Source organism: Manis javanica, chromosome 7 (assembly GCF_040802235.1).
Source record: "Manis javanica isolate MJ-LG chromosome 7, MJ_LKY, whole genome shotgun sequence".
Classification (NCBI taxonomy): domain Eukaryota; kingdom Metazoa; phylum Chordata; class Mammalia; order Pholidota; family Manidae; genus Manis; species Manis javanica.
The window spans coordinates 70,478,797-70,500,892 of record NC_133162.1 but is presented as its reverse complement, the minus strand read 5'-3'; the positions used below and the strand labels follow the sequence as shown (position 1 = coordinate 70,500,892).

At 44.0% G+C, this 22,096-nt stretch overlaps 1 long non-coding RNA gene across 2 annotated transcripts in view; it reads right to left on the bottom strand.

The window, feature by feature from the left end:
• Positions 1–22,096, bottom strand: part of LOC140850584 (uncharacterized) — a 156,391-nt gene that overhangs the window by 112,652 nt on the left and 21,643 nt on the right. The window lies entirely within an intron of this gene.

Here is a 22,096-nt window from a genome sequence, read left to right as displayed (position 1 = left end):
TTCTACCCTTAGTAGAAGTTATAAGTGTATGTTTGTAAATGTGTGAGTTATACACATTAATTCACATATGTGTATACATATATAATTATATGTATTCACACATATACACGCACTATGTATTTCAATTTACATCTCTGTACAAACTTTCTGGAGTATACACTAAAAATAGGTAAATGGTTATTTTCTGGGAAGTTAGCTTACTAGCCAGAACAGAAGTGTAGAAAGGAGTCTTATTTTTCACCATATGTGTTTTTGCTCATTTGTAATTCTGTACCCTGAGCTTATTTTATAAGTATTTTTAAAGACACATATAGGACCTAAAAAAGGAAAATTATACAGTTTAACTCCATTAGCAAAACCAAAATAATGTAACATTATACAACAATGAAATAATATTTGCCTGTAAAAATAGCAAATCTTTATTCATTTTGTTTTAAGAAAAACAATTTGATCTCAATGCTTACAAAGTGGTAAGAAATGGGAAATCTCATATACCACTGATGTGGTAGTTAATGACTACAAAACCTAATAAAACAATTCATGGTTTTAGATTAGTAGCCACTTCTAGAAACCTATGCCTAAGAAGATAACCAAAGTTGGGAACAAAGATTTATGTACAAATGTAAATCAAAAAGCTAAATAATGTTTGAAATAATGTTTTTGAAATCTACATAACAAAATATATACCATGCACTAGGGGATGTGTTTTAGTAGCAGTAATACTTTTGCAAGTTATTTAAGCTTATTTTTCATGACAAATTTAAAACTTCAACATTTGAAAGAATGGATATTTGGAGGGCACCTCATGAAGTGATATTAAATCAATAAATAACACTGTAGCTCTGGGGGAAAAGGTGTTCCCAGTCTGAGGCAAATCCCCTATGAAACCAATGAAACCAAAATAATTTAAGGGAAAGGGTAGATTGGAAGAAATCATTTTTCATTGCTCTCAGCTTGCTCAAATTCACTAGCTAGGCCCAACCCTGACCGTCTCCTCTGGCTGAGGCTCATGCTCTGCTGCCTCAGTGCCCTCTCCACTTCCCATCTGCCCCTTCTGGGAGGAACTCCACGGGTGAGTCCTTGGTGACTGGCAGATGACAGATCAATTATGTACCAGGAATGGAGGGGAGAAGGGAATGACTATTATCTCTCCACCTCTTGCCCGGGAGGCTACACTGGTAAACACCAATTGATATGTAAATAAACTAAGGCTGGGCAGGAGATTGTGGAAATTCTGCAATTTATCCCACACATACATATAACCATATGTGAGTATCATTCTACTTTTGCATGTATTTTTAAGCAAGTTCATGTTTGTTTGTCTTCTTGGCACCAGGAAACTTCACTGCTCCTACGCATCCCATAACTACAGCCTCTCATTGTTCTCAGCAAAGAACAAGACATGGCAAACAATTTAGATGTAAGAATCTTAAGGTTATTTCATGAATATAGCTGTACTGGAGTAGGCTCTGCCCCTTTTTGAGTCTGGTGCTAGTAAAGGGACACTTTACTTAAGGACCCCCCTACCCTCAATTGTCTCAGTTTGACTAATACAATCCTTCTCAGCACCTTCCTGATACTATAGGGCTGAGAGCCTGGAAACTACATTTCCAAGACTCCTTTGCCAGCAGGATTTTAGTTAGACTGGGCTACTGACAGGCATTCAGATGAGTCCTGGAAGGCAGAAGAGAAGGAGGAGGCATTATTTTGTCTTACAGCAGCTACGACAGGCTCAAGGGCGTCAGCAGATGGCAGATACGTGGATGCGCCAGCAGCTTCCAGGTTTCTTCCTAAAAGTGATTCACATCGCTGATACAAGTTGTTGAGATCTACAGTTATAAACCCTCTGGGATACCTGCAGCCTTCTGATCCCTAAGAAAGCTTTTCTGTTTCCTGCTTTCTGGATTTCCTGAAAGCCAACAGCATCCTTTTTGACCTTTACTCTTCTGACCAGATCTTCTAAGGGTTCTTCAAGCTCCTAGTTCCTTATATTAACTCTTTTTCTGATTGAAATACCTGGGGTGGTTGCTCTGTCCCTGACTGCGTCCCTGACTATAGGGCTTCAAAATTCATACTTCTCCGGTCTCCATAACAATCCACACCCCATCTGAAAAGGCATTAGCTAGGGAGAAAAAATAGGAACACAGCTGTTGATATTCATGTTCTCAGGAATTCCATTAAAATGTTTATCTTCTTGACATTTCCTGATTTAAAGTATAACCAATTAAAAGCCCAGAAACTCTGGAATTCCTTATTTCTAGCTGTTCAGCAGGACATGCTACATTAAAAAAAAAACAGTGGTTCTTGCCCAGGGGTGACTTTGCCCCCTCCCACTCTGGGACATTTGGCAATGTCTGGAGGCATTCTTGGTTGTCACAACTAGGAGAAAGGTGGTTTTGCTACTGGTATTTAGCTAGTGGATAAAGGCCAGAGATGCTACTAAACACCCTGAATGCACAAGGAAGCCACAACAAAGAATCATCTGACCTGAAATGTCCCTGCTGCCCACATTGAGAAATGCTGCCTTAAATCTTCTTTACCAACCTTCCAAGATCATTATATCGAAAGCTCAAGTCACACAAAATTTAGCTTCTATATGATAAGGGAAAAGAAATCTTTGTAATTGTTTCCAAAAATGGGCCATACTCAGCACCTGGATATAAATGAGGGAGGAATGCAAAGTTTAGAAGAGGATCTTTCTTCAAAGCTGCTTTTAAGTCAGATAACAAAGGAACCAGAGGAGGCCTAATAAAAGAACGAAGAGAAAAGAAAAGCCTTTTAAGCATAGAAATAAGGCCTTGTCTGTCTCCTGCAAAAGAATGACAATGTTTATTTCTGTGTGACCAATTATGGATGCTTTCTCTTTCCTTCTTTAGACTTTTCCATATTTTCTAAATTTTGTAAATGGTCATAAATTACTTCCATAATTGTAAAATCAACAAGCATTTTATTTTAAAATAGACATAATGGGAATAAGCAACCCTTTTGAGGAAATAGTCTAGTCCTATTGCTGCGAGTACTTTACATCATCTTTGCAATCCTCACGGAACATAGAGACAAATAGAAAAATTAAGCAACTCCCACCAACCTTATTGTTCTGTTTTATAACCATACACCCTCCCACCAAATTTTATTAACATGTTCCTCAGATTTACCCAAGATGGTCAAAAATGTAAATTTTCCCTAAGAGACAACAGTGTGGAACAAGGACCCCACCCCGTGTGCATTGAGATTGTTGTTGAAGACACTGGCCTCAGGAAAGAAGCAGAGAGACAACCCCTCCTCGGAAACCCACAAGAGGCAGGCCAACAATCTGATGAGTTCCAAAGCCCCTGAGTGTAAAATTCTGTCAGCTCAGAATTATGTGTGTCCACTAATAGCAACTTTCACTGTGCAATGGCATCTGGGTAGCTTTTAATCTGTGGATTTCAAGGGTGCAGCTTATTCCTGAAATTTAAAGACCCATAAAATATTAATTTTGTCATTTTAAATATATGAATTATTTACATACCTTTGGGCTGCACGTAAACTAGGCCAAGTGGCTCTCTCTCTCTCCTCTCCCGGGGACTTCCCCCAGCTCTGAGAGGGAGAGGGTTGCCTTAGCAAGAGTGTTACTGGGACTTTAGCAAATGTGCCCTGTGACCCCTTATGAGCATGAGTACAAGCTTCAGGCCCCCTTAAAATTTCACAGAGAGTGGCTAACCTATCCCCAGAGAGGTAGCTGCACAGGCTGAGGGGGGTTGTTATGTCCACCACACCACCTTGAGCTTGGAGGGGACCCAGATCCAGGGTGACCCCTGTCTCCAATTCACTGTCCTGCAGTAGGAAAACATAATTTGTTATTTACAATCCTCCCACTGTCTTCTTGAGACAGGGACCGTGGATGTAGTCAGAATAGGGTGAGGGCAGGGCGGGATATTTGCAGGGCGGGATATTTGGAGGGGGCAGGGCAGGATATTTGCAGTTAGAGCAATGTAACTACATGCAAGGAAACCCCCCCTACTAAAACTCTGTTAAACATCGAGCTCTAGAATCATTCTTCAGTGAGATCAGTTAATGTTCCCCAGATAAAAAAGAGTAGCACATGTTTTATTATGCGCTTATTTGTAACCATGTGTAAGTTTCACTTTAACATACTAAAAGGCCCAGGCCTATGTGCTGTCTTTCCTCCTTCAAATCTGACGAGGTGATTTTGCAAACTGAGCTACTTAGCATGAAGACCCAGCTGTAGACGGCATGGTAAAAGGCAGGAAGAATTCTATCTTAAAGATAAGATTGGATTTTAACATCCACGTAGTTCAACAGGCAAGATTCTTTAGCAAATAGACAATACCTCAGCCCACCTTGGGGGCTGGGCAGGCAGCCTTTTGATGTGTTCCTGGACCCAGGCGCCGGTGTCCCAGAGAGAAATCAAGGCAGGAAATTCCTTACGTTAAGCTAATTTTTAACATTCAGGGACCACTTAACAAGTCCCCACCCCTAAGTTTTTTCATGTTCTTGAAAAATCCTCAACTGCCTATAAAACCCCGTAGACGACGCACCACTACGGACTCTCTTGTCCCCTCCTGGCGTGAGCCGGGAGCTCTGTCCTTTCACTTTATCTCTAAATAAAAGCCTGTACCTTGCTCTCCTACCTTGGCTGTTTGTGAAGTTCATTCTTCGACTTCGTGAACAAAAACCCCGGCATCATTCTAAGGAAAATGGATTCTAAAAGACCCTTTTTTGCTGAGGAGATAATGGGTGTGCGGACCTAATATCGGAGAAACTAGAATGATAGATAAATTCCTCACTCACAACATGAAGGGATATAAAGAGATGGGGAGTGATGGAAGAAAGAAAGATGAGCTAGACTGGCATGGAAGGACGGGAAGAGGTCTAAGGGCGTTCAAAAGAACTTTTAAGGGGAGAAATGGTGAATGAAGATATGTATATCTAAATCAAATGGTGTATGATGGGTGTGTGATAGGATATAATCCTATCTTCCATTTTCCCTTCAAATCTTTATGAAATCTAAACTGCTTGCTAATGAGTAGGGCCATTAACATTGTAAGTTTTCAATGAATATTTGTTGAATTAATGAATGACCGAACAGACAAAGGATCATTTGCTGGAGTGGATTTTTCCACTCATTTATGAAAAGTGCTGAGCCTGTTCCACTATCTTCATAATCATAGTTTTTAAGGCCGCACGAATTCCAACTCGCTGACATGCTATAATTTCCTTATTCATTATAATTTGATTGTTTCTTCCATTTTTCTATCAGAGGCAATGCTGCAATGAATATCTTTGAACACATAGCCTTTTTATGCATATGTACTGACAGATTGCTTTTGCAAAGGTGTGGGTCCCCACATACTCTGACTTAGCCATAAGGCACTTGGGGGATCACAGTTTGAGCCAGATAAAGCTCAGAGAAGACAGCTTTAGTTTGAGACCCAGTTCCAACTTACAGTCTTCATAGAAGCTGGGAGGATGCATGCATCGGTCATTGCACCAACTTTTCTGAAGCCACTCCAGGCCCAGCCAGGTGCCATGTCCTAAGAATATAGAACTACACTCAAGAGTCTTGGTATGGCATGGGATGCAACATGTGAAAGTAATTAAAATGTAGTGAGATGAGTGGCTATTAAAGACGTAAACTGAGAGTGTTTTTGAGAATATAAGATACCAGCATCTAATCTCACCTGTAAAGAAGAAAAGAGAGAATGTCAAGAGAAGATTCCTGAAGAAAGTGATCCTACATTCTTTCTTAGAGAAGAAACGAAGGAGTCCACTTGAAGAATGAGAAGGAGTGACTTGCCTGCAAGGAGAAAACCATACCCAAAGGCCCAGGCTTGGAAGAGAAAGCACTGTGGGGCAAAGAGCATAAAACATCATGTGTAATGGGGACTGGGAACAGTGGATAGGAATGGAGGATTAGGGATGAAGGTTCCTGAGTACACTGCTGGGAGTTAGAACATCACGCCACAGGCAAAATGGTCACAAGCATCATGTAAGGATTACTGGAGAGTGAGGAAAGGCTGGAGCCAGAGAGACGGAGAGGAGTAATCAGGAGCTAAGTGTCAAGGGGTGGCCTCAGTAACAAAAGCATCATGGAAGCTAGTGACCTCCTGACATTCCTCAGCAAAGTTACACCCAAGATCAACAGAGCTGCCGTGCTCGGCCATACCCATAAAGATTAATTTTCTCAGCCTCGCAAGACAGATATCTCCCACTCACTTTTCTTGTCCAGTTCTAGCATTATTTCTCAGATTTCCAGTTTTCTGGACTTCCGGCTCCATTCTCTGATGCTGATGGCTGCTCAATGCCATCTTTTTACTTGGATGACACTCCATAGTGAGTTATTATTTCCCCCTGGATTATCAGCCAAATCAGCTCGGGAAGCTGCCTTTGGTGCACCTCGGCATGTGGAGATGGGACAGGTGTCCTCACAGCCTGCTGGGACAGCTCGTGTGTCTGCAGGGACTGTGTTAGCCTGGGTTCTCTGGGGTCACAGAACCAACAGGAGACACACACACACACACACACACACATAAAATCTACTATAACAAACTGGCTCATGCAACTGTAGAGGCTGAGAAGTCCTGAATTCTGCAATCAGTGAGCTGGAGACCCAGGAGAGCCAATGGTGTAAGTTCTAACCCAAGTCCACAGGTCTGAGGACCAGAAAGCTTACGGAGTAAATTCCAGCCCAAGTCTAACTCCAAAGGCAGGAGGAAACCAAGATTTCAGCTCAAACACAGGCAGAGAGAGAGAGAGTTCTTTCTAAGCCTTTTATTCTACTCAGGTCTTAAATGGACTGATGAGGGCCACCCTCACTGGGGAGGGCAATCTGGTTTATTCAGTCTACCCATTCAAATGTTGATCTCATCCAGAAACACCCTTGCAGACACATCCAGGATAATGTTTGACCAAATATCTGGGCACCTCATGTCCCTGTCAAGTAAACACATAAAATTAACCATCACAGGAACTAACAAGACTCCAGCCAGACTTTGGAGGCCTTGGATAAACCAGTCTCAGGAGCTGTGCTGTTCAATGGGGGAGCCACATGTTTGAAATGAATTCAGAAGTGCTGTAATAGCAACACACCAGATTTCAAAAACTCAGTACAACCAAAAAAAAATAAGAGTATGTCTTGGGTAATTTTACACTGATTACATGTTGAATGATAACAATGACAATATTTGGATACATTGGGTTAAATAAAATATATTATTAAAATTAATTTCACCTGTTTCCTTTTGCTTTTTTAATGTGGTTGCTAGAAAATGTCAAATTATATATGCGATTCACATTCAATTTCTGTTGGCCAGTGGTGCTCCATAGGGCTCAGTAGAAGTATCAGTTAGCAAGGATTAAGGGTAGCATCAGAGGTCCACATAAAAAAAGTTAAAAATTCAGGGCAAGTTTTCGTCTTAATAAAGTATAGTTGGACTAACAGGAGAGCTGAGGCACCGACCACTGATACGGGTTGAATTTGCACTGATGGGGTGAGAGACCACTGTGGACCCCTTGGGCCTAGCACTCCCCAGATGCAGGCCATCTAGGCTTTGACCTCATGAGTAAGACCAGACCCCACCCCAAGTGGACAAGACATTGGCCTGGGTCAGGGCTATTCTAACTGAACTTCCAGGAGGAAGTTCTCCATGATGCCATCACCTGCTCTGGCAGAAAGGTGCTGACTGACATCCTGATGTCTTCCTCTTCGCTTCTTTGAGTCAGGTAAATTCTACTCAGGAGGAACAATAACCCTCTCTAGAATGATCCTTGTCCCCTCTGATCAAGTACATTAGAAGTTTACGTTTCCAACTGAATAAAATCCTAACCAAGCAGTCTTCCTTACCAAGCAGGCTGCCTGATTTGGGCCAGAGACACCAGTGCCCACATCATTGCAGAAGAATTAACAGACAGAATTAATTCCCTTTACTTAGAAAATTTCAAAGCCATTTGTAAATACTGGTTTGGTTCTGAAATAGGCCTTGAAAGGCGACATATAATTAAAAGCTATTTAGATTTCACTTAAACAAGAAGCTTCAGAGACAGACAAGGGAGATGCTGCTTGAGGTGCATGTGTACAGATCTCATTAAGGACTTTAAGCATCTAACAATGCCCAGCAGGCCTCGGTTGGCAAATGCCTGAGTGGGAAGTAGGAAGCTACAATGGGAAGGCAGGCTGGAAGTCGAGGAGCTTCCCAGAAAACCAGGAAGAAATGAAAGGTAGACAAATAGCAGGTGAGACTGAAAACACCCACATGAAACCATGCTGCAGCCCATCTCTGCCTCCATGACTTCATGCAGAGGTCAGAGGTCAGAGGTCAGAGTCACAGGGAGCTGGGCTCCTGAGTCCTGCTATGATGGGGTCCAGAGGGTCTTGATAATGTCACCAAGATGTCCCAAACCGTGTCTTCCTTACCAAGCAGGCATCACCACAAATGAGACCTCTTTGGCCTCTCCAGGAACCCCCTGGCCCAGCTACCCCTTCTTGGACAGGCCTCTGTCTCTTTCCTTGCTATTGTGTTGAGGCTCCTTCAGCAAAACAACTGATAAGCCTGTGACTAGTAACCTGTCAGCATTTCTAGTTTTGTCCCCACTGAGTTTGCTAATGATTCCATCTCTGTGCCTCCCCACTCTCTACCCCCCAACAAATGTCCTCCTGAGCCTCAGTGGCCCTAAAGCTGAGTTTCAGATTAAGAATATCCAACTATGTGTGGCCTGAAAGTTCATGTCCTCCATGAGCACATGGTTGCAGTCAAGGTGCATAGATGTGAGGCTAGCATGAGCCGCAGGGGCTGCTGGAATAGAGGATGCTATAAGGACCTTGCTGAGGTTGGAACTTGGGGTGACTGATATGTTCAGACCAACACATCCCACTTGGAGCACTGGATTCACATGTCTAACAGACACTGAAACATGCCTGTCCAGTGTCCATTACCCCCTACTTTCCTATTGCCCAAATCACATGGGAGCAATGTACCAGCTAGAAAATTACACTCTACGATCTCCCCTGCAGCTCAGCATGAGTGCCTATGTGCCAAAGAGACAGGAGAGAACATCCAGGAAAGTCCCACAGACAGCTCTGTCCCTTTCCCAGACATTGCCTCTGCTTCCTGCCCTGGACATAAACAGGAAGCTGGAGAGGGAGGACCACTATTTTTCACCAGACAGTGACCATGAAAATGAAAGTTGTAAGCAGAGAACAGCAGAGCAGAAAGGAAGGAAGCTAGGGTACAGATGCAGCAGCCACCCCACCCAGACTCCACCCCAGAGGTCTAGTCCTGAAAAATAAATAAAACTTCTTCCTCCTTTAAGCTATCCCTTTTCAGATTTCTAGAGTTGCATCTTGACAGACAGACATGACATTATGTAAATTTACTAAGTAGAGGAATTGTGAAACACTCTATTAAACGACCAGCTCCACAGACATCCAGGTTCTTAACTCAGAACTCTTTGGAGCTGCTGAGACTTAGCAATACCAAATGAACCCTGACCGCCCCCTACCATGAGCTGCGGCCTGGGAATATCACTCAGCTCTAAATTTCCTGGACACTTGGCTGTGGCCATGTGACTACAATGGAAGTGCTGGCATGAAACTTAAGAAACCATGTGACTACTATGGAAGTGCTGGCATGAAACTTAAGAAACCAGTGGGAAGTAGGACACCAGGGCTTGTAGAAAAGGACTTCAAGTCATGTTTCTAATGCACGACGAGATGCACAGAGACATGATGAGGATGAGGTGGCACTGAAACAGCGGCCCACTGGCCCCCAGGGGAGAGCTGATGTGGCCTAACACCAACAGATGTTCTGGTCACAGAGCCATACAGATGTAAGTTCTGTGTGTGGGCAAGACCTGAGGCTTATCAGCCAAGCCATTATCTGTGTTAGGGTCCCATCGGGAGACAGAGCCCTCAGCAGTTATGTGAACAGATAATTGACCATAAATAAGTGTTAACTGGGTGTAAACTTAACCAGATGGCTGAAAGAGTAACAAGAAAACTCAGAAATTATTGAGGTAGTAACTGCAGGAAGCCGCTACCATCCCTGGGGCAGGAGGGACAATGGGAAGATGCTGGAATTATTAAAACTTAGAAAAGTAAACAAGAGCCCCCTTGAGTTGAACCTGAGACTTTGCAGTAGGGTCACCAGCCAGCACTGGGTCTCTGGGTGGTGAGGAGTGCTAAGGGGGCCACAAGTCGAATTCTGCAGAGACTGGATTGAGAGGCCTCTACAGAAAGGAACCGCCTCTGCTGAAGTGAAGAAGAATTGCTGGGGAGGGACTTGTTCTCTGCCCTCCTCCATCCCTGCAGAGGCCTTCCAGCGCCCCCTTCTGGTAAAGCCCAGCACAGCAAGGCAGAGAGCACAGGCCACAGAGAGCAGAGATGAAGGAGGGGAAACATTTAGTAACTGGCACAAGGTCCTTGTAGCAGACATTCAGTTTTCCACCATCTTTTGAGCAGTGCTAATCAATACAGGCCAGAAAATAGTTGTTAGAGGCTCAGAAGCATCTAAACACACTGAGGGGATGAGGAAAGGACAGAGGTGGAAACAGCCAGAAATTAATAAGCACCACTGGGCTTGATTTCCAGGAGCCACCCCAGGCTCACCATTGACAAAGTGAATTGGGACGTTGGAAACTGGGGAGGGAAAGGACCCGCTGCAGGAAATCGCAACTCAGGCTGAAGAAGCTCAGCCACAGCAGGCTGGGGGAGCCAGAAAGAGGCCACTGGGGGTTCACACTTCAGATCAGATCAGCCAGGCACAGATCCAGCCAATGGAGATAAACTGGTCCTTAGCCAATGCTGGTTGGAGACTTGGTCTGTACTGTGTTTCTGAGGCAGAGGATAAGCCAGCAGCTAAACCTTGCAGGCACCTGGCCCTTGCCCCTGGCATGTCACAGAGCATGTGTGAATTGGTTCTGGGGTTGGGGAGAGTCCCACACTTGTCTGATTGTGACAACCAGGAGGGTCAAGTGTTTCCTTGTTCTCAGGATCCCTTTAACTCCTCCCACCAAAGACAGGGGTCTGAGAGGGTAAGGGGGTCAACTGCTAAACCTTGGCACATGCAGTTGCTTATTCCTTTGCTGAAGTTGGTAACAAAATCTGAGTAAGTAAATTCATCCAGGCACCTGGAGGCTCCCACAAGACTAACACACTCACCATGGAAGAAGCTGACATTAGGGGGAGAGGAGAGGCATGCGAATACGCATGGAAGGCATCCTTCAGGGGCTTGCTGAGGACTGAACATCTCCTTGATGAGTCCATTACATTGCCTAGGTGGAAAGTGATGGTGGTATAATAAAGTACTGGTAATGTAATGGAGGCCCAGCGCCCAGCCCACGCTCACTGAAGGGCATTCCAGCCTGACGTGATGCAGTCTCTCCCACCCTACCCACCAGGGTCCCCAGACTTGCCACATCACTACTAGGGCTTTGTGTTGGAGAATGGAGAAGAAAGAGGTAGAGACTGAGGCCCTCTGGGATGACAGCCCATGGCTTTGTTCAGGGGGCTTTGAGGACCAAGTCCTGGGCAACAGTTGAAGTGAAGGAGCAATAGGAGGAAGAAGAAAAGGAAAATTTAAAAAGTACTGCCAGAGACCAAGCTTTCCCTTTATGAGCCTACAGATGTACAAGGAAAGAACATAAATTGTTTTGAAATTACTTTTGGCTATATATACACTGTGTTCTTTTAAACACAACGCTGCTTTGGGAATAAACCATGGGAGTGGTGGCCCTGTAAAAGTCATAAAAACTATCTAAAAAGTCCCTCAGAGATACAGGGACTGTCAGAGAATCCCCTAAGCCTTTTCTACTTCCATGTCCAGGCCATCTCTTTGGCCAGGCCAGCTCTGGGCCTGGTGGCCTTCCCACAGTAGCTGTCACAGATTCAGCTACTTCCCTCTGTTCCTGGCACTTGTAATTGGTTCTCTGAGCCTTAGGGTCCATTCCCCAGCCTGGCTGTGAAGACAGGTTCCCAGGCCACCCATGTTGTTTCCCCCACAGACCAATGCAGAGACTTTCTCTAAGGAATATAGACCAGCGATCCCTTCAGGCACAGTTTTCATTCCCTAGGGTTGATGTTGTCAATAATTCACACACACACACACACACACACACACACACACACACACACACACACACACACACACAAACACACACACTTTCCTGGACATAAATGTACTAAGCCAATGAGCACAGAGCAATAAAGGAAAAGTAGTGAGGTCTCAGGAGATGCTTTATCACACATTGGTCTGTGGTTTGAGACCCCCAGACCAGGAGATGAGGCCCTGACCCTCACAGGAACCCTATCACTTCCTCACAAAGCAGCAGTCATCCAGGTCCCCACATGGGATTCCAGTCCTGTCTCCTGGGAGAAGAAGGTGCATTTGGGAAACGCCTCTCAGAAGAACTAGGCCATTGGGAATGGGTGTTTTCTGGCACTGGGAAGAGCAGAGAAAGCAGCAGTGCTTGAGAAATAAAATGGAATCCATACTTCAAGTATGAAGCATACTTAACCTCATCTCCTGTTGGGCCAGTTATTAACTTATTGCTTTTCAGCTCCAACATCTTGAGATACTTCAACATCCTCACTCTGTCCAACCCACTGTCATTATGCTCCTTGACTTCCTGGACCTCAGCAACCTGTATCTGAACTCCCTTCCTGTATTCATGCCAGTGGCCCACACTATTATCTCAACTGACTAGTCTTTCAGCCCCAACCTCCATACTCATGGGAGTGTTCAAACTGGCAGACACCCAGTCCCTTAGATCCTTAATTTTCTTCCAACATACCAGTCAGTCCTTGGCCTCATTTTTTTCTTCCAGATTCAGCTTAATCTCATCATTGACTACCTGAATCATTTTTTTCTTCTGAAATTAGAGGGTTTTCAATCCTATCTCAAGCACATTCTACATATGCAGCATCGGACTAATTTTACTTACCTGGGACTTAGGTCCCTCAAATGGACTAATGTTAACTGCAACTTCCTAGAGTTGCTAACATGTAAACCAGTCTGTATACATAAGAAACTTAGATCTTTGTGCCCTGAACATAGCATGTACTCAGTAAACATGAGGTATTACTCTCACTGTGATTCCTCCACTATTTTTCATCAAAATCACAATCCTGGCTCAATGTTATAGCACATCTTCTAGGATCCTCTGCCTGTAAAACTGAATGTTGCTAAAGAAAACCTTAATTCTAAGAAGACTTCATCACTGTCAATTAAACATGAGTGTCCTCACTGGATTCTCAACCCCACTGGCTATGCCTTGTCTGTGGTGAGCTCCCACATTCATTTCCCCTAATTTCCAACCCATCTCTTCCTTATTTTTCTCAAGCCAGTTTACAAACAGCCCTAAACGTGTCCAGCATAAAACTTTGCACCTATTTCATTAAGAAAAGGGAGACCATAAGCATAATGGCCCTCAGCTTCTTGCTCCTGTAACCCATTAATTAACCTAAAGCCACAAAGAGAACTGCCTCCTTTCCTCCAGCCTCCTTCCCATCCAAGGCCAAAGGTGCTCTCTGTCCATCCTCTGCACTCTCCATCCATGCATTACCCCTTCCTATCCCTTCAGCTGCCCTCTCTACTGGGCCTCATTCTATAAAAAGGCATGTCCTTCTCACACTCCTACGCCTAAGAAAAAACTCTAGTTCTGACTTTGTGTCCTCTCCAGTAAGATTTCTCCTCACAGAAATTTCTTACAAATGTGGTCTAACTCAGTGTGTGTGCCGTACCTCCCACCTCACCTTGAGCCAGACCTCTATTCCACCACACCATCTGTGCCAGCCCTTACCTCACTTCAGCCCCGCTCTGCTCCCGGCACTCATGACCACTCCATCATATCCCAACACCTCCCTCTCTACACCCTGACCCTTGCTGGAGCATCCACAACAATTTGCTCTCCAGGTTTCCTGGGCCCCTCTCCAATTTTCCTGCTCTATTGTGTTTATGGAACCCTCTTCCTCTAATTGTTCCTTAAAGTTTGGGGTTTCCTAGATTTTCCCTTTGACCCACTCTCTTCTTATATTCCCCATGGGTGGTATCCTTCTTTGGGGCTGTATGTTTCCAAATCTGTAAATCCAGTTTTTACTTCTCTCCTAAGTTCAGATCTTATTCGTTGTTTGAAAGCTTCACCTGAATGTCTTGAAGGACATCAAATACATGTTCAAACCTCGGCATCCCTCTCCACATGCTCCAATTCCATAAACTCAATATTCCTTACCCCAGTGGATGGCATCAGCATGCACAGTGCCCCAAAGTCAGAAACACAAAGCTTTTCCTCCAGCCCTATACCAACCTGTCACCACTCATTCTAACTTCTACCTCTTAAATTTCCCAAATCCATATCTTTCTCTGCTGCCCTAGTTCCAGCTCTCCTCCTCTCTTACCTAAAGTTTGCTGCCATCTCCTCATTGATTTTCCACCTTTGATATTATTGTTACAGACCTTGCCCTGCATATTGTCTCACAGGGAGATATCCAAACATAAACTTGATCCACTTACCAGCCTGTTTAATATATTTCAAGGATTCTCATTTTCAAGCACTTTGTCATAGTCTAACAGGACCCATGTCATCTGTTTTTCAAGATGCTCAGATTTTCCTCCTTCCAAACCTCATATTGCATTTAAGCACCACCTCGACCAAGGTATGTAGTTCTGCATACCCTTAACATCCTGTGCATCCTCTGAGACCTAGCAGCAGGACTACCCCTCCTTTCCCATGTTCTCTCAGCAAGCCTTTCATGCCGACATTGGCACTCTCCCCGCCCATTGTATGGGGGAAATTCTTCCCCTTCTGGCTCCTGCACCAGGCTGTGAGCTCCTTAAAGGCAAGGCCAGGTCTTAGCCTTCTCTGTATGACTGACACCTCCCTAGCCCCTCATCTATGGTAGGTCTTGAGTAAATGATGGCTGAACTGAACTGAACTAAGTGTCTAAGTTGGCCACTCTGCTGCTCATTCTCAGAACTCTCCATATCTGGCCTACATCAAACCTTCCTGCAACTGCCTCTTCAAAGGCAGGAACATTCCTTCCAGATGAAAGTCTTCTATTCCGCTGTCACAAGCTTTTTTCCTAACTCCTGTTACATGAGTTTTCAGTTCACTCTTATGGACCCATAAGGAGAAGTTATTTTTTGGTTTTAAATAAAAGTAAAGTCACCCAATACCCAAAAGTCATCCAAAATGATCCTTGTGTGATGGAAAGGACACTCAATGGGGTGTCAGGACACTCAAATTGTAGTCACAGCTATGTGGCTGATATATGATCCACAAGGCACCATCCTGCTAGGGCTTCATTCTCATTCACACAATGACCAACGACCAAAGAAATTGGGGACAGGGTCATATTGTCCAACATGTCAAAGATTTTCTTTGTTCAGGGTTTACCTGGCACCCTTACAATCATGGCAGTGACATAGCCTGGTTGTCAGAGTGGCCATGAGGGAGGCACAGACATTGATAAGGTGGCAGTTTGGAGGATGAGAGGCAGAAGAGAGAACAGGCTGTATTTGTCTCACCTAAGGATGAACCCCGGACAAGGGGGCCCAGAAGGAAAATATCTGCCTGAGATTCAGGTTCTGACCTGCTTGCCCTGGTGCTCTTAACTCCTTTGGACTCCTCACTGCCCAGATTCATCTCGCTTGAACTGGCTCCCTCCTCACTTCCTCTCAGCCAGCTCTTTTCAAATAAACACTTTCCTATAAAACTTACAGTTTCTTCTGCTGTTACAAATGGCTCTAACCAGAAGAGCCAGCCCTGGAAAGTTGCTCTCGGCCCCAATTCCTGGGCAGCGCCGGGGCTCTCCTTCAGACGCCTGGCACATTCTGCCCTCCCGGCAAGGGTTACCCAGTGTTCTCTGACTCAGTAAATCTCAGAGAACAGGCCCTGACCAGCACTGTGCTCCCAACCTCAAGGAACCGCAGAAAGGAGGAGAAGCTGGCATTAAAAACAGCCGGCAGTCAATGTTTCATAGCAGGAGAGGAAAGAAGCTAAGTTTCAGTAAGTCAGCAACCACTCACTCACCAGAAACAGAGCACAGGCTCTGCTCTGTAAGGACTGTGAAATGATTTCTTGCACACTGCCAAAATGGAACATTCCCCATTGATGGCAATCACTCACCCACCAGAGAGACAGGCTCAGAGAAACAACAAAAGATAGAGGAAATGCAGGATTGCCCAGGGATGCACAAACACACATACACACACCCAGAAATTCACACACAAGCCTGCAAGTGAACACAGACTCAGTACATACAAATCCTCAGGCACCTGCCCATGGAGATGCTAAGATATGCACACAAACAAAACCAGCAATCATCCATTTGGACCTACACAGCTCCAAACACATGGACATTCAGCTTCAGATTCAAACATACTCACACACCCAGACATGGGCACAGTGTACTCAGACACCCAGAGCCCAAACAGACAGACACTCAGAATGGAAGAAGAAAGAGCAGAGATATGCATAGCCAGCTCAACTTCAGACATGCAGACAGATATGGAATCAGAAAAAGATATTTAGGTGCAGAGTGACACACCCTGTGTAGTTTAGTGACTAACTCTATGGACAGCAGGAGGGTGAGCTGCTGGGAGCAAAGGGTGCTAGAGGGGGGCAGTTGGAAGGGCTACTGTGACAGTAGTTGGAATGAGAAATGAGCAGGACTGAGCTGGGCTGCAAAGGAATGGATTCCAGAGACATTTTCTAGGTCAAATGAAATGAACTTCATGACTAACTCAGTAAATCTAGAACAGGGCAAGAGGAGAGATGGTTTTTGGGATTCTGGCCTGGGCATCAGGCCCTCACTTGCTGCAGTGGGTAACCCTGGGGAAGGGGTGGGAATATAGATGGAATGACCCCCTTCTGTCATGTAAACTATGAACTAGAAGTGCCCCTAGTAGCTGTCCCTGGGGATGTGGCCTCTAACCAAGATTTGGGGTATTGAGCCATGGTCTGAACACAGTGAGCTTCCAGGGCTCCATCCCAGGCATTCTTTCTGTCAGGGAAAGACAAGCACACAAAGTTCAGAAGGCAGTGAAAGCAAAGACCCAAAGCAGGGCCAGAGGAGCGCTGCAGCCCCACGCAGCAGGATGTGGTACTTCCCGGCCTCTTAACACCTCTGATTGGTAAGGTACTCCAGGTCTCCCAGTTTTTTGGGCTGCCATGAGTTTCTATGGTCTAACAATGTGATCCTAAACTCCTCTTCAAACTCAGCCCTTTCTGGATTCACAGACACTTTTGGAAGTGAAGGTCACCCTCATCCTCAGCAATTTCCTAGGGTTCTCTGCTTTGGGCAAGAATTTGATGGGGGCCACAGGCTCCTGTTTCTGCAATTATGTTTACCCTTAAAAGTGTGATGATTTAAAAATAAAGGGTCACTGCAATCCCTATCAAAATACCTGCAACATTCTTCAATGAAATAGAACAAATCATTCTAAAATTCATATGGAATGACAAAAGACCCCAAAAAGCCAAAGCAATCCTGAGAAGGAAGAAAAAAGCAGGAAGAATTAAGCTCCCTGACTTCAAGCTCTACTACAAAGCCACAGTGATCAAGACAATTTGGTACTGGCATAAGAACAGACCCATAGACCAGTGGAACAGAATAGAGAGCCCAGATATAAACCCAAGCATATATGGTCAATTAATATATGATAAAGGAGCCATGGATATACAATGGGGAAATTACAGCCTCTTCAACAGCTGGTGTTGGCAAAACTCAACAGCTACATATAAGAGAATGAAACTGGATTATTGTGTAACCCCATATACAAAAGTAAACTCAAAATGGATGCAACTTAAGTGTACATCAGTAGATGAATGGATAAAGAAGATGTGGTACGTATACAAAAGTAAACTCAAAATGGATCAAAGACCTGAATGTAAGTCATGAAACCATAAAAGTCTTAGAAGAAAACATAGGCAAAAATCTCTTGGACATAAATATGAGCAACTTCTTCATGAATATATGTCCCCAGGCAAGGGAAACAAAAGCAAAATGAACAAGTGGGACTATATCAAACTAAAAAACTGCTGCACAGCAAAGGATACCATCAGTAGAACAAAGAGACATCCTACAGTATGGGAGAATATATTCATAAATAACATATCTGATAAGGGGTTGACATCCAAATTATATAAAGAACTCACGCACCTCAACAAACAAAAAGCAAATAATCCAATTTAAAAATGGGCAGAGGAACTGAAAAGACACTTCTCCAAAGAAGAAATTCAGATGGCCAACACGCACATGAAAAGATGCTCCACATCCCTAATCATCAGGGAAATGCAAATTAAAACCACAATAAGATATTATGACCTCACACCAGTAAGGATGGCCAACATCCAAAAGACAAACAGCAACAAATGATGGTGAGGATGTGGAGAAAGGGGAAACCTCCTACACTGCTGGTGGGAATGTAAACTAGTTCAATCATTCTGGAAAGCAGTATGGAGTTTCCTCAAAAAACTCAAAATAGAAATACCATTTGACCCAGGAACTCCACTCCTAGGAATTTACCCTAAGAATGATGCAGCCCAGTTTGAAAAATACATATGCACCTCTATGTTTATGGCAGTCCTATTTACAATAGCCAAGAAATGGAAGCAATTTAAGTGTCCATCAGTAGATGAATGGATAAAGAAGATGTGGTACATATACACAATGGAATATTATTCAGCCATAAGAAGAAAAGAAATCCTCCCATTTGCAACAACATGGATGGAGCTAGAGGGTATTATGCTCAGTGAAATAAGCCAGGTGGAGAAAGACAAGTATCAAATGATTTCACTCATCTGTGGAGTATAAGAACAAAGAAAAAACTGAAGGAGCAAAACAGCAGCAGACTCAGAGAATCGAAGAATGAACTAAAAGTTACCAAAGGGAAAGTGACTGGGAAGGACGGGTGGGAAGGGAGGGATAAGGGGGAAATGGGGCATTACGATTAGCACACATAATGTAGGGTGGGGGGGACACGGGAAAGGCAGTATATACAGAGAAGACAGTAATGATTCTATAGCATCTTACTATGCTGAAGGACAGTGACTGCAATGCAGTATGTTGGGGGGACTTGATAATAGGGGGAGTCTAGTAACCATAATGTTGTTCAAGTAATTGCACATTAATTATATATATATATATAAAATAAAGGGGCACTGATCCAGGACTTAATAAGTACCTAAATGTCATACCGGCTGGAACAAAACAGTGCAGAGTGCTCTAGAGCAGGCAGTTGCCTAGGGTCTAGCTGTGATGACCAGGTTGAGGGATGCCTCCTTGCAAGGGCAGCAGCTAACTGACTGCATTTTTTGCATTAAATCTTCCCTGTGGAGGGTGAGAGGGAAATCCCTCTCAAAGGCCTAATTCCTGGGAACCACATGTGACTTTAATAGAAACCAGGTCCCATGGGAGGAGATGCTGGAGAAGCTGAGAGCTTCAGATGTGCTCCACTCTTCCTGGAGAACCTGATTTGTGTCCAGCAGCTCCACATACACCTTCACCAACTCTGGGCCCTTTAGCTGGGAGCGCACATTGTTCCTAGCACACATGGATAACAGAGGCCTGGTCCTTAAGATAGCAGTCCTATTCGGAGAATGCAAATCCCTGCTCTGCCTCCAGCCTCCAGAGCACCAGGCAAGTTCATCTACACAGCCAGAGAGAAAGGAGAAAAGAGAGCAGGCCCCACGATAATGCTCCAGTGGGGGAGGGTCCTCTTTCCTCTCCCTCCTCCTTCACTCCGCAGACGTCTATTACACAGCAACAGTACAAGGCCCAGGAGATAGACAGGAGATACCAGGAAAGGTTCATGGTCTGCTGGTTCAGACAAACTTGTAACCAACTATCTTAAAAGGTGGTGTGGTACGTGCTCATCATGATACATACAAAGAACCATGAAATTTCTGGGGAAGCAGTCACCACCTTTGCATTTGTGTGAATTGGGGAAAAGAGTATTATTTAGAAGAATTCATGGAAGCAGAAGGGAGTTTGAGCAGGAGGAGGAATGTGTTGAAAAGCACCAGTTGGGAGGCACACACTAAGAGGACTGAACATCTGCCAAGAGGACTGAATGGCTGCCAAGAGGTAACTGCAGGCCTGGGAACTGGACAGTTCTGGGGGAAGCTGCCGTGGTCTTTCCTGATTCTTCCTGCCTAGACCAGGCTGAACTGTTGAATCACTTTCCTGGGTTATCTGGTTAGAATGGAGCGAATCCATTCATCTTTAGTGGCAGAAGTTATAAGATAAAAACGGAGCAAGGAGTCAACCCCAAAAAAAGAGCAGCGATGAGAGGTGGAGGGCCCCCAGCACATTCAGGTCCTGGCCCCAGCAGTCCCAGAGGCCAGCTGCTGAACTGCCCTGAGGCTTGGTCACTCAGGAGATGCGACAGGATCTTTCCAATAAAATCCTGTCTTTGGTAAGCCAAGCTGCAGCTGGGCTGCTTCACTCGTAACAGAGAGGTTCTCATTAATGTAGTAGAACACGGTTGGGATGGAACTTAAGGCAATTGAATTTGAATAAGGAGAAGAAGGAATATTCTAGAGATATTTCCAAGGCAGAAATCAAAGGATCAGGAGGAGAATGAAGTGGTAGGAGTTTCTGATATGGTGTCGAGAAAGCCAAAGAATGAGATAATTTTGAGGAAAAGAATCACTCAACAATACTCCCGAAAAAAGGAAGACCAAGAGATCAAACGAGGTAAATATTGCAAAGTGATGATTCGGCTTAGCAATTCAGAAACTCCTAATCGGACAGGAATGGGTTAAGTAGGAAAAATAAGAAGAGGAACTGAAGAAAGGATTATTTACCAAGCTTTTAAGTCCACCAAAAACATCAACCAGAAATATTTCCATCAAATGACTCTGGTGCCCAATGTGGTCATGATAACTCAGCTTGATGGAAATAGAATTATTCTATTTTTGACAACAGTTCTATGTCTCCCACTTCTACTTTTTAAAATAAGTTAAATATTTTATTTCATTTAAAGAAAAATGTGTTTTCTTATCAGCCTAAGCTAGTAACTCTTTTCACAATGTATTTATTATGTTTCTATCTTTTAAATAGTTAATACAACTTCTTTAAAAATCCACAAAGTATAGAAGAGCATGAAGTAAAATATGAACCTCTTTCTCTCCCCTAGTCTCCCATCAAAAACAGTTGCCAGTCTCTTGCTAGTATTTCCAGAGGTAGTCTGTCCAAACATAGCCATAGAGGTACGTGCATTCCCTTTGGGCATCTTTCTACTCTGTTCATTGCCTTTTCCTCACTTCATCTAGCTCTGAGGTTGTTTCATAGCTGTGAATATAGATAGATTTGCTTCTCATTTGAAGTGGCTGTATGGTATCTCCTTGGACTGATTTACCATATTTTATTTCATTAGACCCCTATGATGGCCTTTTAGATTGTTTCCATTATTTTGCTAACATAATCAGGCCTGTAGTAAATGTTCTTTCTCTGGGTATATCTGTAGGACAAGTTCCTATAATTAAAACTGCTAAGTTAAAGGATGTGCATTTAAAATTTTGATACATATGCTCAAACTGCCCTCCCAAGTCTACGGTAATGTCTCAGTTTCACTACACGTTCACCCAGCGCAGTGCATCATGGTGCCCTATGCTCTTGGACAATTGATGTTACAGTCTGGGAGGTAACGGTTAACCTCAAACCTGGGCTGACCCAGGAATGCTAATGAACTCAGACTGCTGTTTCTCCAGAAAATACAAAGCTAAGTAAATACGGAATCTTTCGTCTGCCTCATCTACTGTGTGGCATGTGTCCTGGCCTGGGGGAACTGTGGGCTGGTACACAAGCCTCGGGCCACCATGCATATAAGGGTATAAAAGTGAACGTCAGGGTGACCAACACACCTTGGTGCCTGCCTGCTGAGGAAGTTGTTTCACCTTCCAAGGGGAGGAGGATGCATACAGCTATGTGGCTTGCCCCTGCACCACTTCAGAAATCTGAGTAACCTCAGTATTAGTTTAAAGCCTATTGTAACTGATAAACTATGGAGATGCGCAATTCATTGTTTAAATGTACATTTATTTATTATAAGTAAGGTTGAATGTTTTTCCTATAAGTTCAAAAACTATTCTTTAA